Source organism: Chlorocebus sabaeus, chromosome 13 (genome assembly GCF_047675955.1).
Source record: "Chlorocebus sabaeus isolate Y175 chromosome 13, mChlSab1.0.hap1, whole genome shotgun sequence".
NCBI lineage: Eukaryota > Metazoa > Chordata > Mammalia > Primates > Cercopithecidae > Chlorocebus > Chlorocebus sabaeus.
This window is the reverse complement of record NC_132916.1, coordinates 43089503-43106777: the sequence shown is the minus strand read 5'-3', so window position 1 is coordinate 43106777 and position 17275 is coordinate 43089503.

Sequence of the window (17275 nt, the reverse complement as noted above, 5' to 3'; positions counted from 1 at the left end):
GCCCAGGTGTCTGAGGCTGCAGCAAGCTATGATCATGTCACTGCAGTCCAGCCTGGGTGACAGTGAGACACTGTCTCTTAAAAAAAAAAAAAAAAAAAAAAAAAAATTTCTAAAACTCAACAACAAAATTCAAAATTGGGCAAAAGAATAGATATTTCTCCAAAGAAGATACACAAATGGCCAATAAGCTCATAAGATGCTGAGCTCATGCTCAGCATCACTAGTTATGATGAAAATGTTAGTCAAAGTCACCATTAGACAAGATGCTTCTTAGGAGGGCTTTCATAAAAAATAAGACAGAAACAGAAAATAACAAATGTTGCTAAGGATGTGGAGAAACTGGAGCCCTTGTGGGAATGTCAAATGGCAAAACTACTGTAGAAAACAGGGAGTTCTTCAAAAAATTAAGTAGAATCACCATATGATCCAACAATTCTACTTCTAGGTATATACCCAAAAGCAGGGACACAGATACTTGTACACTAATGGTGCTAGCATCATTATTCACAAGAGGCTAGAGGTGAAAACAACCCAAATGGCCATCAGCAGATGAATGGAAAAATAGAATATGGTATAAACATACTTTGGAACATTATTCAGTCTTAAAAAGAAATAAAATTCTGATATATCTTACAACATGAATGAACCTTGAAAACGTTATGCTAAGTAAAATAAGCCAGACAAAAGACCAAATGCTGTACGATTCCATTTACCTGAATAGGCAAATTCATAAAGATGGAAACAAAAATAGATGTACCAAGGGTAGAGTTGGGAGGACAGGGGAGTTTTTTAATGGATACAGCATTTCTGTTTGGAATGATTGTTGTGGCATTCTGGAGATGGACAGTGGTGCTGTTGCACAACATTATCAATGAACTTAATGCCACTGAATTGGATACTTAAATATGATTAAAATGGCAATTTAAAGTTACGTGTATTTTACCACAATTTAAGAGGGCTAAGTAATGGGGTATTATCTCAGCAACTCTGCATTGGATTCTGAATAAACACAATAATTAAGTTATATTATAAATTGCTATATTTGCCAGTTAAGGTGAGATCGCTCCTGTTTAAGATTCATTGCGTTTGCTTTTTTCTCCATGACATTTTCTGTATGAATGTTCTGCTATTTGGTACCTCAGCATATGTTTAAGTAGCAGTATCTGAACAGAAGGTGCTTGGAATACACAGAGAACGATAACCTAAGATTACCTCGGATGCCTGGGGAGTGTCATGTACAGACCAACTTATGGGTTCTATCTTTAGTATTACCAAGGCATTTATTTTTATTTATTTATTATTTTTTAGAGATGGGTTCTTGGCTGTGTTGCACAGGCTGGTCTTGAACTCCTGGGCTCATGTGATCCTCCTGCCTCCGCCTCCCAAGTAGCTGAGATTACAGGCACATACCACCGTGCCTGACTCCAAGGCATTCACACTTCTTATCTCTCAGTTTTTGGGGCTCCATGAAGGCTTTTTTCATGGCTTCACAGTGAATTACACATTCCTTCCTAGGTGCATCCATAGCACTTACTTAGCAGCTATTCGTTATTCAGCATATTTATTGGGTGCCAGGTATTACTTAATGTGGTTGGGATAGATTGAACAAAACACATGTATCCCTGTCCTCATGGAACTCAGACTAGATGTAGCCACCACACCCAGGCTACAATGCCTGATTCCTACTGGGTTATTAGATTAATTGAATGAAACAGGTATGTTATCTTTAACAGAAAAACTGATGCCATGTGTATGTGTCCACACACATGCTTGTGTATGTGATTGTAGATAGATAAATTCCTTTAAATTGTAAGTTTATTACCATTTTATATTTAATGTATCTGTATATACACGTGAAAAATTCATACACTGCTTCAATCAAAAAAGTTTACAAGTGACTACACAGAAGACACTAAAAGTGTATATTCTTTATTTAAACTACTAATAGTTGTGGAAAATCAGGACTAATTGAAAGGAGAATACAAATGTGTAATTGAAGGCCAACATAACCAGGCTTCAACTTCAGTGTTTTCTCCATGCATCTTTGAGCTAGGCTGATGCTCAAAGGCTAGCTGATGACCCTTATCAGAAAAGAGGAAGGATTTTCAGGAGAAAAAGCTTTCCTAGCCTTGAGTTCTAAAAGGAATTCCTCATTTAGGACTTTTTAATAGAAGACATTTAGATGATGTCATGATTGATATTCTCAATTATTTTTACAACAAAAGCTGCGGTAAGTTTCACAAAGCTGTTTCTTGCAGTAACCTTTGATAAAAAGGGAAATTACAGCATTTAAGAATAATTCAATGTAAGAGTCTGCAAAATGTGCCAGACTAGTAAGTAGTAGCTGTCTAGTGGCCTAATCTGATGCAAGGATAAAATTGAGAATAAAGGAATGAAAAGCCCATTGGACAACCTTCCTTAAATGTCACTTCTGTCAGGCTTTTGGCTAATAGTAAAAGGTTGCAATCTGGCAAGTTAATAATAATACCTGTAATGCTGCTATTTTATATTTCTGGTGATAGAACCATATGGAAATAGTAGACGACATCAAATTATGAAATCAGAGATAAGCTATGTTATTGCCATCTTCTCTGACCATTTCATTTCAAGCAAAATGAAAGTTTTCCTCAGAAGGCTGCTTCTATAGTAACTGAATATATTTTAGTTCTATAAAACCCTCTTTGCTGTATTTCCAGAGTTCCACATCATAAATCATAGCTGAAATAACTTTGGCTGGAACATTTTTAAAGCAGCTGTTGATAGCATCTACCATGGCCAAAGAAGAGCCTAGTTATGTACCCTGAAGCATCATTGTAGAGCTGCATGACTTACCGGTGTAAGATTTAGTTGCAAAATGTCCTTCCAGGAAACTAAAATTCAGTGGCTGGGTGGCAATCTCATAAACCAATTATAGATTGTGAAAACATCACTGATTTTATTTTCATTTAGTAGCTTTATTGAATAACTATTATGTACCAGTTACTACTGAAAATACATTTGTAATTTATGTCAAGCCACTTTTTTCTACTAATAATTTTAAAATAGGACCACAAACTGTGCTCTAAAGAATGTTATCCACAGGAACAGAAAACCAAACACCGCATGTTCTCATTTATAACTGGGAGCTGAACAATGAGAACACATGGGCACATGCTGGGGAACAACACACACTGAGGCCTGTCGGGGGTGGGGGACGTGAGGGAGAGCATCAGGAAGAATAGCTAATGGATACTGGGCTTAACACCTAGGTGACGGGATGATCTATGCAGCAAACCGCCATGGCACACGTTTACCTATGTAACAAACCTGCACATGTACCCCTGAACTTAAAAGTTGAAGGAAAAAAGTCATTCAGATGGCACTCTTTTATGTAAGGTTTCTTTTGCTTAGTATGATGCATTCGAGATTCATCCAAATTGTTGCATGTATCAGTAGTTGGTTCCTCTTTCTTGCTGAGTAGTGGTTCGTTGCAGATATGCCATGATTTGTATATCCGTTTCCTTGTTGATAGACATTTGGTTTGTCTCTAGTTTTTGATTCTTATGAATAAAGCTATGAACATTCATGTAAAAAAAAAAGAATGTTGTCAGCAAATAGAGGAAATTCATCCTTCTATTGGCTACGACAGCTAGGCATGCATCAGGTCTCATATGCATCCACAAAGATCAGTCCACAAAGATCAGTCTAGCAATCAGAACCCAATTTAAAGTGTTCTAGTAATTTAAAATGTTTATAATGTACTCAATTTTAGATGTTTAATAAAATGAGTTATGCAACGAGTTCCAGGTCCCACTATTGAGTGGGTGGGTGGGTAGGTGTGTAGGCTTCACAAAATTACACATTTGGGGCACCTGAGAATTAATAGGGATTTTTTGCCCAGCCAAAATTAACGTAAGCAAATAAGTGAAATATCTCTATAATGAAAGCCATAAAACATTGGTGAAAGAAATTGAAGAGGACACACGCACACAAAAGGAAAGATACTCCATTTTCATGGATGGGAAGACTAAATATTGTTAAAATATTCATACTACCCAAAGCAACCTATGGATTCAATGCAATTTCCTATCAAATCCAATCAAAATACCTAAGACATTCTTCACAGAAATGGGAAAAAAAATCTTAAAATGAAGTCACAAAAGACCCAGAATAGCCAGTTATCCTGAGCAAAAAGAACATAACTGGAGGAATCATATTACCTGACTTCAAATCATGCTACAGAGCTATAAGTAACCAAAACAGCATGGTACTGGCATAAAAATAGACACATAGACCAAGAGAACAGAATAGAGAATGCAGAAACAAACCCATACATCTCCAGTGAACTCATTTTCAACAAAATTGCCAAGAACATACATTGGGGAAAGCACAATCTCTTCAATAAATAACAGTGCTGGGAAAGTGATACACGTATTCGGAAGAGTGAGACTAGATCGCTACCTCTCACCATATACAAAATTACATCTAAATGGATTAAAGACTTAAATCCAAGACCTCGAACTATGAAACTACTCCAAGAAAACTCTATCTCCATGAGTTTGTGAACCCCGAAAATCTGAGACAGTCTCAGTTAATTTGGGAAGTTTATTTTGGCAAGGTTAAGGATGTGCATGAGACACAGCCTCAGGAGGTCCTGACAACATGTGCCTCAGGTGGTCAGAGCACAGTTTGGTTTTATACATCCTAGGGAGACATGAGACATCAGTCAGCATATGCAAGATGAACATTGTTTCAGTTTGGAAAGGTGGGACAACTCGAAGCAAAGGCAGGAAGACTCGAAGTGGGGAGGGGGCTTCCAAATTATAGGTAGATATAAGAAGCAAATGGTTGCATTCTTATGAGTTTCTGATGAGCCTCTCTAAAGGAGGCAATCAGATATGTATTTATCTCAGTGAGCAAGGGGGTGACTTTGAATAGAATGGGAAGCAGGTTGGCCCTAAGCAGTTCCCAGCTTGACTTTTCCCTTTAGCTTAGCGATTTGGGGGCCCTAAGATTGTCCTTTCACAAATTCAATTGTTTTGATTTTTAGCCCCCACAAATATGTGAGAACATGTAAAGTTTGTCTTTCTGTGCCTGGTTTATTTCATTTAATATAATGACCTCCAGTTCCATCCATGTTGTTGCAAATGACAGCAACACATTCTTTTTTATGGCTGAAGAGTACTCTATTGTGTATATGTACCCCATTTTTTAAAATCCATTCATCTGTTGATAGACGCTTATGTTGCTCATAAATCTTGGCTATTGTAAATAGTGCCGCAACAAACATGGGAGTGCAGATATCCCTGCCATATTCTGATTCCCTTTCTTTTGGGTATATACCTAGCAGTGGGATTGCTGGATCACATTTTTAATTTTTGAGGAACCTCCAAGCTGTTCTCCATAGTAGCTGTACTCATTTACATTCCCACCAAGAGGGTACAAGAGTTCACTTTTCACTATATCCTTACCAGTATTTATTATTGCTTGTCTTTTGGATGAAAGCCTTTCTTTTTTCTTTTTTGCTCTTGTCATCCAGGCTGGAGTGCCATGGCATGATCTTGGTTCACTGTAACCTCTGCCTCCTGGGTTCAAGTGATTCTCTTGCCTCAGCCTCCTGAGTACCTGGGACTACAAGCATGCACCACTACACCCGGCTAATTTTTTTGTATTTTTAGTAGAGACTTAGTAGAGATGGGTTTTCACCATGTTGGCCAGGCTGCTCTTGAACTCCTGCCCTCAGGTAATCCACTGACTCGACCTCCTAAAGTGTTGGGATTACAGGCATGAGCCACTGTGCCCAGCCGATAAAAGTCTTTTTAACTGGAGTGAGATGATACCTCATTGTTGTTCTGATTTGCATTTCTCTGATGATCAGTGCTATTCAGCACCTTTTCACATGCCTGTTTGCCGTTTGTCTATTCAGATCTTTTGCCCATCTTCTAATTGAATAATTAGATTTTTTTCCCACTGAGTTTTTTTGGGCTTCTTATCTATTCTGGTTATTAATCTCTGATAGATGAATAGTATGCAAATATTTTTTCCTATTCTGTGGGTTGGATCTTCACTTTGTTGTTAATTGTTTACTTTGCTGTGCAGAAGTCTTTACTTTGATATAATCCCATTTGTCCAATTTTGCTTTGATTGCTTCTGCTTGTGGGGTATTACTCAAAAAAATCTTTGCCCGCTCCAATGTCCTACAGAGTTTCTTCAATGTTTTCTTGGAGTAGTTTTATAGTTTGAGGTCTTGGATTTAAGTCTTTAATCCATTTAGATGTAATTTTGTATATGGTGAGAGGTAGCGGTCTAGTCTCACTCTTCCGAATACGTGTATCATTTTCCCAGCACTGTTATTTATTGAAGAGATTGTGCTTTCCCCAATGTATGTTCTTGGCAATTTTGTTGAAAATGAGTTCACTGGAGATGTATGGGTTTGTTTCGGCGTTCTCTATTCTGTTCTCTTGGTCTATGTGTCTGTTTTTATGCCAGTACCATGCTGTTTTGGTTACTTATAGCTCTGTAGCATGATTTGAAGTCAGGTAATATGATTCCTCCAGTTATGTTCTTTTTGCTCAGGATAACTTTGGCTATTCCGGGTCTTTTGTAGCTCCATACATGTTTTAAGATTTTTTTCCCTATTTCTGTGAAGAATGTCTTAGGTATTTTGATTGGAATTGCATTGAATCTGTAGGTTGCTTTGGGTAGTACAAATATTTTAACAATATTTAGTCTTCCCATCCATGAAAATGGAGTATCTTTCCTTTTGTGTGTGTGTCCTTTTCAGTTTCTTTCACCAATGTTTTATGCTTTCATTATAGCGATATTTCACTTATTTGCTTAAGTTAATTCCTAGGAATTTAATTTTCCTTGTAGCTATTCTAAATGGCCTTAATTTATTGATTCCTTTTCAGATTGTTTGCTTTTGGCATATAGAAATGCTACTGATTTTTATGTTGATTTTATATCCTGCAACTTTACTGAATTTGTTTATCAGTTTTACTAGTTTTTTGTTGGGGTCTTTAGGTTTTTCTAAATATAAGATCATATCTGCAAACAAGGATAATTTGCCTTCTTTATTTCCAATTTGGATGCTCTTTATTTATTTCTCTTGTCTGATTGCTCTAGCTAGGGCTTTCAGTACTATGTTGGATAACAGTGGTGACAATGGGCATCTTTGTCATGTTCTAGATCTAAAAAGAAAGCCCGTTTTCAGTTTTTCCCAATTCAGTATGATACCAGCTGTGGGTCTGTTGTATATGGATTTTATGTTGAGGTACGTTCCTTCTATACCCAACTTTTTGAGGGTTTTTCTTATAAAGGAATGTTGAATTTTATCAAATGCTTTTTCAGCATCAATTGAAATGTTCATATAGTTTTTGTCTTCCATGCTGTTGATATAATGTATCACACTGAATTTGGTTTACTAGTATGTCTCCTCTATGCCAGTTTTGCTGATGGTTTTAATCATAAAGGATGCTGGATTTTGTCAAATGCTTTTTCTGCATCTGTTGAGATAATCACATGATTTTTGTTTTTAATTCTGTTTATGTGATGTATCACATTTATTGACTTGTGTATGTTAAACCATCCCTGCATCCCTGGTATGAAACCCACTTGATTATGGTGTATTATCGTTTTAATATGCTGTTGGAATTGGTTAGCTAGTATTTGGTTGAGGATTTTTGCATCTGTGTTCATCAAGGATATTGGTCTGTAGTTTTCTTTTTTCTTTTTTTCTTTTTTTTCTTTTTTTGAGACATAGTCTCCCTCTGTCGCCCAGGCAGGAGTGCAGTGGCACGATCTTGGCTCACTGCAAGCTCCGCCTCCAGGATTCACGCCATTCTCCTGCCTCAGCCTCCCAGTAGCTGGGACTACAGGCGCCGCCACCACGCCCGGTTAATTTTGTATTTTTAGTGGAGACGGGGTTTACCAGGATGTTACCAGGATGGTGTCGATCTCCTGACCTCATCGTGATCCGTCTGCCTCGGCCTCCCAAAGTGCTGGGACTACAGGCGTAAGCCACTGTGCCCAGCTGTAGTTTTCTGTTTTCATTATGTCCTCTCCTAGTTTTGGTATCAAGATGATACCGGATTCATAGAATGATTTAGGAAGGGGCCAGACGCCATGGCGCATGCCTGTAATCCCAGCAATTTGGGAGGTCATGGCAGGTGGATTGCTTGAGCTCAGGAGTTTGAGACCAGCCTGGGCAACATAGTGAAACCCTGTCTCTACCAAAACCACAAAAAACTAGCCGGGCATGGTGGTGTGCACCTGTGTTCCCAGCTACTTGGGAGGCTGAGGCAGGAGGATCACTTGAGCCTGGGAAGCGGAGGTTGCAGTGAGCTGAGATTGCACCACTGCACTCCAGCCCAGGCAATAGAAGAGAAAAGAGAGAATGATTTATGAAGAATTCCCTCTTTCTTTATCTTTTGGAATAGTTTCAGTAAGATTGGTACCAATTCTTCTTTGAATGCCTGATAGAATTCAGCTGTGAATCCATCTGGTCCTGGACTTTTTTTCATTAGTAAGTTTTTTTTTAATTACTGTTTCAATCTCACTACTTGTTATTGGTCTGTTCAGAGTTTCTATTTCTTCCTGATTTAATCTAGGAGGATTGTATATATGCAGGGATTTATTCATCGCCTCTAGCTTTTCTAGTTCGTGCAAATAAAGGTGTTCATAGTAGCCTTGGATGATCTTTTGCATTTCTGTGATATCAGTTGCAATATCACCCATTTTGTTTCTAATTGAGCTTCTTTGGATCTCTCTTCTTGGTTAATCTCGCTAATGGTCTAATTTTTTAAATCTTCTCAAAGAACCAGCTTTTTAATTTATCTTTTGTAATTTTTTGTTTCAATTTCATTTAATTCTGCTCTGATCTTTGTTGTTTCTTTTCTTCTGCTGGGTTTTGGTTTGGTTTGTTCTTGTTTCTCTAGCTCCTTGAGGTGTGATCTTAGATTCTATTTGTGCTTTTTCAGACCTTTTGACGTAGGCATACAGTGCTATGAACTTTTCTCTTAGCACTGCTTTTGCTGTATCCCAGAGGTTTGATAAGTTGTGTCACTATTATCACTGAGTTCCAAAACTTCTAATTTCCATCTTGACTTCATTGTTGGCTCAAGGGTCATTCAGGAGCAGATTATTTAATTTCCATGTATTGGTATAGTTTTGAGGGTTCCTTCCTTTTGGAGTTAATTTATCATTTTATTCCACTGTGGTTTGAGAGGGCACTTAATATAATTTTGATTTTCTTACATTAATTGAGACTTGTTTTGTGGCCTATCATATGGTCTATCTTGGAGAATGTCCCATGTGCTAATGAAAAGAATGTATATTCTGCAGTCGTTGCATAGAATGTTCTGTAAATATCTGTTAAGTCCATTTGTTCTAGGGTATAGTTTAAGTCCATTAGACTTTCTGTCTTGATGACTTGTGCTATCAGTGGAGTACTAAAGTCCCCCACTATTATTGTGTTGCCATCTATCTCATTTCTTAGGTCTAGTAATAATTGTTTTATAAATTTGGGAGATCCAGTGTTAGGTGCATATATATTTAAGATTGTGATATTTTCCTGTTGGATTGATCCTTTTATCATTACATAATGCCCTCTTTGTCTTGTTTAACTGTTGTTGCTTTTGATATAAGAATAGCTACTCCTTGGCCCTTGGCATATATTTGCATGGATTATCTTTTTTTTTGAGACGAGTCTTGCACTGTCGCCTGGCCTGGAGTACAATGGCGTGATCTCTGCTCACTGCAAGCTCCGTCTCCTGGGTTCATGCCATTCTCCTGTCTCAGCCTCCCGAGTAGCTGAGACCACAGGTGCCCACCACCATATCCAGCTAATGTTTTTTTTTTTTTTTTTTTTTTTTTTTTTTTTGAGACGGAGTCTCGCTCTGCCGCCCAGGCTGGAGTACAGTGGCCGGATCTCAGCTCACTGCAAGCTCCGCCTCCCGGGTTCACGCCATTCTCCTGCCTCAGCCTCCCGAGTAGCTGGGACTACAGGCGCCGGCCACCGCGCCCGGCTAATTTTTTTGTATTTTTAGTAGAGACGGGGTTTCACCGTGATAGCCAGGATGGTCTCGATCTCCTGACCTCGTGATCCACCCGTCTCGGCCTCCCAAAGTGCTGGGATTACAGGCTTGAACCACCGCGCCCGGCCAATGTTTTGTATTTTTAGTAGAGATGGAGTTTTGCCATGTTAGCCAGGATGGTCTCAATCTCCTGACCTTGTGATCTGCCCACCTCAGCCTCCCAAAGTGCTGGGATTACAGGCGTAAGCCATAGTGCCCAGCATGGAATATCTTTTTCTACCACTTTACCTTAAGTTTATGTGAGTCTTTATGTGTTAGGTGAGTCTCTTGAAGATAGCATTCTGCCATTCTGTATCTTTTAAATGGAGTATTTAGACTATTTACATTCAACATTACTGTTGAGATGTGAGGTACTGTTTTATTCATCATGCTAGTTGTTGCCTGAATACCTTGTTGTTGTTTTTTATAGGCCCTGTGAGATTTATGCTTTAAGGAGATTCTATTTTGGTGTGTTTTGAGGTTTTGTTTCAAGATTTAGAGCTCCTTTTAGCAGTTGTTGTAGTCCTGGCTTAATAGTGTAAAATTCTCTCAGCATTTGTTTGCCTGAAAAATATTTTATCTGTCCTTCATTTATGAAGCTGTTCTGTTGGATACAAAATTCCTGGCTGGCAATTATTTTGTTTTAGGAGGCTAAAGATAGGACCCCAATCCCTTCCGTCTTGTAGAGTTTCTGCTAAGAAATCTGCTGTTAATCTGATAGGTTTTCCTTTATAGGTTACCTGATGCTTTTGCCTTACAGCTCTTAAGATTCTTTCCTTTGTCTTGACTTTAGATAACCTGATGACTTTGTGCCTAGGTGATGCTGATCTTTTAGTGATAAATTTCCCAGATGTTCTTCGAGCTTCTTGTATTTGGGTGTCTAGATCTTTAGTGAGGCCATGAAAGTTTTCCTCGATTATCCCCTCAAATAAGTTTTCCAAACTTTTGGATTTCTCTTCTTCCTCAGGAATGCCAATTATTCTTAGGTTTGGCCATTTAACATAATCCCAAGTTTCTTGGAGGCTTAGTTCATTTTTAAAAATTTATTTTCCTTTGTGTTTGTCGATTGAGTTAATTTGAGAGTCTTTGAGCTCTGAAGTCCTTTCTTCTACTTGTTCTAGGCTATTGTTGACACTTTCCAGTGAACTTCATATTTCTCTAAGTGTGTCTTTCATTTCCAGAAGTTGTGATTGTTTTTTCTTTCTAATATCTACTTCTCTGGAGGTTTTTTCATTCATATCCTGTATTTTTGTTTTTATTTCATTAAGTTGGTTTTCACCTTTCTCTGGTGTCTCCTTCAGTAGCTTAATAATCAACCTAAATTATTTATGTGGCAATTAAGAGATTTCTTCTTGGTTTGGATCCATTGCTGGGGAATTAGTGTGGCCTTTTAGGGGTGATATAAAACTTTTGTTTTGTCATATTACCAGAATTGTTTCTCTGATTCCTTCTCATTTGGGTAGACTATTTTAGTGGAAAAATCTGGAACTCAAAAACTGCTGTTCGGATTCTTTTGTCCCATGCAGTGATCCCTTGATGTGGTGCACTCTCCCTTCCCCTGGGATGGAGTTTCCTTGGAGCCTGATTGAAGTGATTATTACCCTTCTAGGTCTAGCCACCCAGCAGGGCTATCAGGCTCCAGACTGGTGCTGGAAAATGTCTACAAAGAGTCCTGGGATGTGACTTGTTATTGGTCTGTTCAAGTTTTGGATTTCTTCATGGCTCAATATTGGTAGGTTGTATGTGTTTAAGAATTTATCCATTTCTTCTAGGTCTTCTAAGTTGTTAGCATAAAGTTGCTCACAGAAGCCACGAATAAGCCTCTAAATTTTTGCAGTATTAGTTGTAATGTCTCCTTTTTCATCTCTGATTTTATTTATTTGGCTCTTCTCTTGTTTTTTCTTGGACTGGCTAAAGGTTTGTCAATTTTATGTTTTCAAAAAACTTTTAGTTTTATTGATCATTTTTACTGTTTTGTTTGTTTCAATTTTATTTACTTATGCTCTGATTTTTATTTCTTATCTTCTACTAACTTTAGGTTAGACGACTCTTGCTTTTCTAGTTCCTTAAGATGCACTGTTAGGTTATTTAAAGTTTTTCTTCTTTTTTGATGTAGGCACTTATAGCTATAAACTTCCCTCTTAGTACTACTTTCACAGTATTCCATAAGTTTTGGTATGTTGTATTACATTGTCGTTTGTCACAAGAAGTTTTCCAGTTTTCTTAATTTCTTCATTGACCCCTGGTCATTCAGCACCATGGTGTTTAATTTATATGTGTTTGTATAGTTTCCAAAATTCCTCTTGTTGTTATTGATTTCTTGTTTTATTCCATTGTGGTCAGAGAAGATGCTTGATATTATTTCAATTTTTAAAAATGTTTTAAGACTTGTTTTGTTACCTAACATATGGTCTATTCTTGGGAATAATCCGTGTGCTGAGGAAAAGCATGTGTATATATTTATAATTGTTATATCCCCTTTCTGAATTGACCCTTTATCATTATATAGTGATCTTTTCATCTCTTCTTAGAGTTTTTATCTTGAAATCTATTTTATCTTATGTAAGTATAGCTAGTCCTGCTCTTTTTTGGTTTCCATTGCCATGGAATATACTTTTTCCATTCCTTTGTTTTCAGTTTATGTGTGTCTTTATAGGTGAATTGTGTTTCTTGTAGGCAATAGATCTTTGGGTCTTATCTTTTTATCCATTTAACCAATCTGTGTCTTTTGATTGGAGAGTTTAGTCCATTTGCATGTAATGTTGTTATTGTTAAGTAAGGTCTTACTCCTGTCATTTTGTTATTTGTTTTCTGGTTGTTTTGTGGTCTTCTCTTCCTTTTCACCTTCCTGCCTGTCTTCCTTTCAGTGAAGGTGATTTTCTCTAGTGGTATGATTTAATTTCTTGCTTTTTATTATTTACGTATCTATTATTCTTTTTATTCAAAGTTATGAGGCTTGCAAATACTGTAACACATTAAATTTAGCTGATAGCAATTTAACATTGTTTGCATAAACTAATAAAAAACTTCACACCTTAGCTTTGTCTCCCCACTTTTTAACTTTTTGTTGTTTCTATTTATATCTTATTATACTTTCTATGTCTTGAAAGTTGTTGTACTTATTTTTTATTGGATCATCTTTTAGTCTTTTTACTTTAGTTTACACACCAGAATCACAGTGTTATAATCTGTGTTCTTCTGTGTACTGATTACTACCAGTCAGTTCTATACCTTCAGATGATTTCTTATTGCTCATTATAATCCCTTTTTTTTTTTTTTTTTTTTTTGAGACAGAGTTTCTTTCTGTCACCCAGGCTTGAGTACAATGGCATGATCTTGGCTCACTGCAACCTCTGCCCTCCAGGTTTGAGTGATTCTCATGCCTCAGACTCCTGAGTATCTGGGATTACAGGTGTGTGCCACCGTGCCCAGCTAATTTTTGTATTTTTAGTAGAGACAGGCTTTCACCATATTGGCTAGGCTGGTCTTGAACTCCTGACCTCAAGTGATCCACTCACCTTGGCCTCCCAAAGTGCTGGTATTACAGGTGAACATCCTTCTATTTCTTTTTCTAAAATTTTTCTTATTTTTTGAGATGAAATCTCTCTCTCTTGCCAGGCTGGAGTGGTGCAGTGGCATGATCTTGGCTCACTGCAGCCTCTGCCTGCTGGGTTCAAGTGATTCTCCTGCCTCAGCCTCCCAAGTAGCAGGGTCTACAGGTGTGCGCCACTACACCTGGCTAATTTTTGTATTTTTAATAGAGTTGGGGTTTTACCACATTGGTCAGGCTGGTCTCAATCTCCTGACCTCAAGTGATCCACTCGCCTCAGCCTCCCAGAGTGCTAGGATTATAGGTGTGAGCCACCGTGCCTAGCCCATCCTTTTATTTCTGATTGGAGAATTCCCTTTACCATGTATTTGTAGGACAGGTCTGGTGTTGACGAAATCCCTCAGACTTTGGGAATGTCTTTATTTCTCCTTCATGTTTGAAGGGTATTTTCACAGGATATAGTATTCTAGGGTAAAATATTTTTTCCTTCAGCTCTTTAAATATGTCATGATACTCTCATCTGGCCTGTAAGTTTTCCACTGAAACGTCTGCTGCCAGATGTATTGGAGCTCCATTGCATGCTATTTGTTTCATTTATCTTGCTGCTTTTAAGATTTTCTTTATCCTTGACTTTTGGGAGTTTGATTACTAAATGCCTTGAGGTAGTTTTCTTTAGATTAAATCTACTTGGTGTTCTATAACATTCTTGTACTTGGATATGGATATCTTTCTCTAGATTTGGGAAGTTCTCTGCTATTATCCATTTGAATGAACTTTTTGTCCCTCTCTTTCTCTACCTTGCCTTCAAGGCCAATAACTTAGATTTGTCCTTTTGAGGCTATTTTCTTGATCTTGTAGGTGTGCTACATTCTTTTTATGCTTTTTTCTTTTTTCTCCTCTGACTATCCTTTTGAAATAACCTGTATTCAAGCTCACTAATTCATTCTTCTGCTTAATCATTTCTGGCATTAAAAGACTGATGCATTCTTCAGTATATAAATTGCATTTTTTAACTTGATAATTTTCTGCTTGATTCTTTTTAATTATCTCAATCGCTTCATTAAATTTATCTGACAGAATTCTTAATTCTCTGTGTGATTTTTAATTTCTTTGCATTTCCTCAAAATAGCTATTTTGAATTCTCTTTCTGAAAGGTTACATAGCTCTCTTTCTCTAGGATTGGTCTTGGTACCTTATTTTATTTTATTTAGACGGAGTCTCACTCTGTTGCCAGGCTGGAGTGGAGTGGTGTGATCTTGGCTCACTGCAACCTCCACCTCCCAGGTTCAAGCAATTCTCCTGCCTCAACCTCCTGAGTAGCTGGGACTACAGGTGTGTGCCACCAGGTCCAGCTAATTTTTGTGTTTTTAGTAGAGATGGGGTTTCACCATGTTGTCCAGGATGGTGTCGATCTCTTGACCTTGTGATCCGCCCGCCTTGGCCTCCCAAAGTGCTGGGATTATAGGCGTGAGTCACTGCGTCCAGCCGGTCCCTGGTACCTTATTTAGTTCATTTAGTGAAGTCATGTTTTCCAGGATGGGCTTGATCCTTGTGGATGTTTGTCAGTGTCTGGGCATTAAAGAATTAGGTGGTTTTATTTTTGTTTTTTTTTTTTTTTGAGAGGGAGTCTCGCTCTGTCGCCCAGGCTGGAGTGCAGTGGCTGGATCTCAGCTCACTGCAAGCTCCGCCTCCCGGGTTTACGCCATTCTCCTGCCTCAGCCTCCCGAGTAGCTGGGACTACAGGCGCCCGCCACCTCGCCCGGCTAGTTTTTTGTATTTTTTTAGTAGAGACGGGGTTTCACCGGGTTAGCCAGGACGGTCTCGATCTGCTGACCCCGTGATCCGCCCATCTCTGCCTCCCAAAGTGCTGGGATTACAGGCTTGAGCCACCGCGCCCGGCAGAATTAGGTATTTATTGTTGCCTTTGCAGTATGGGTTGTTTGCATCCATTCTTGTGAAGGCTTTTCAGATATTTGAAAGGACTTGGGTGTTGTGATCTAAGCTGTATGTGCATTAGGGGACACTCCAAGCCCAGTAATGTTATGGTTCCTGCAAACTCACAGAAATACCACCTTGGTGGTCTCGATTAGATCCGGAAGAATTCTCTTGACTACCAGGCAGACTCTCATTCTCTTACCTTACTTTCTCCCAAACAGAGTCTCTCTTCCCTCTCTCTTTCTCTCTCTCTGTCTCTCTGTTCTGAGCTGCTTGGAGCTGGAGAAGGGGTGACACAAGCATTATTGTAGCCACAACCACTGGGATTATGCTGGGTCAGACCTGAAGCCAGCACAGCACTGGGGCTTGGCCAAGACCTGCAGTAACTACTACCTGGCTACTCCCTATGTTTGCTCAAAGTCCTAGGGCTCTACAATTAGCAGTAGGTGAAGCCATTCAGGCTTGCATCCTTTCCTTCAGGGTGGCGACAAGTTCCCTCAGGATTCAGGTGAGTCCAGAGATCCTGTCCCTCAGCCAGGGGCTGGAGTGAAAAACCCTAGAATATACCTGGAGTGATATTGTACTGCAGCTGTGCTGGCACTCAAACCACAAGATGCAGTTCCTCTCACTCTTCCCTCTCCTTTCCATAGGCAAAGGAGCCTCACTCTGTGGCTACCACCACTACAGTCCCACAGGTATTACTGCCAGGCTACCACCAATGTTCACCTATGGCCAAAGGTCTCTTCAGTCAGCTTGTAGTGAATGCTAACAGGCCTGAGGCTAACCCTTCAGAGCAGTGGGCTCTCCTCTTCCTTCTGGGTTCAAGTGATTCTCCTGCCTCTGGCTTAGGGCAGGTCCAGAAATATCATCCAAGAGTCAAATCCTGGAACTGGGGACCCTGAAAGCCCACTTGGTGTTCTACCCTGCTGTGGCCAACCTGGTACCTAAAGTACAAGACAAAGTCCCATTTACTTTTCCCTCTGCTTTTCTCAGAAGGAGTCTCTTATCAGAGCCACTACAGTTGGGAATGTGGTGGATCTCACCTGAAACTGGCATGTCTCTGAGTCTCACTCAAGGCCCATAGCATTCTACTTGGGTATTGCTGCTGGTTATTCAGGGCCCAAGGGCTCTTTAGTTTGCAGGTGATGTGTCCTGCCAGGACCTGTCCTTCCTTTCAAGGCAGTGGGTTCCCTCTTGGTCCTGTGTGGTCTAGAAATGTCATCCAGGAGCTAGGGCCTGGAAAAGGGGCCTAATGATTCTGACTGGTGACCTATCCTACTATAGCTGAGCTGGTATCCAAGATGTAAGACAGGCTCCTCTTTATTCTTCCCTCTCCTCTCCTCAAGTGGAAGGAAGGGGTATCCTTTGGAGCCACAGAATGTGCAGTCTGAAATTGGGGAAACAGTGATGCAAGCACTCTCTTAGCTGCCCTGGCTGCTGTCTCAGTGGGTCATGTGTCCCCACACCTCCAATGGCTCTGAGCCCAGCTCTGTACTAGGACTTGCTAAGAGTTGCAGTCCTCGTGATCAAGACTGCTTTTCAAGTTTATATAGGGGCTCAGAGTACTTTAATCACGGTGGTGAGGCTTGCCAGGACTCAAGTTCTGACTGCTAGGATGGGTGATTCCCCTCTGGCTAGTGCTGGTTTATACACTCCTTCCATGGGTGGGCTTCAGCTGAGCACAGCCTGGTTTTGCTTTCCACTGTCACAGGGAAGCACTCAGTTCAACGTAAAGTCC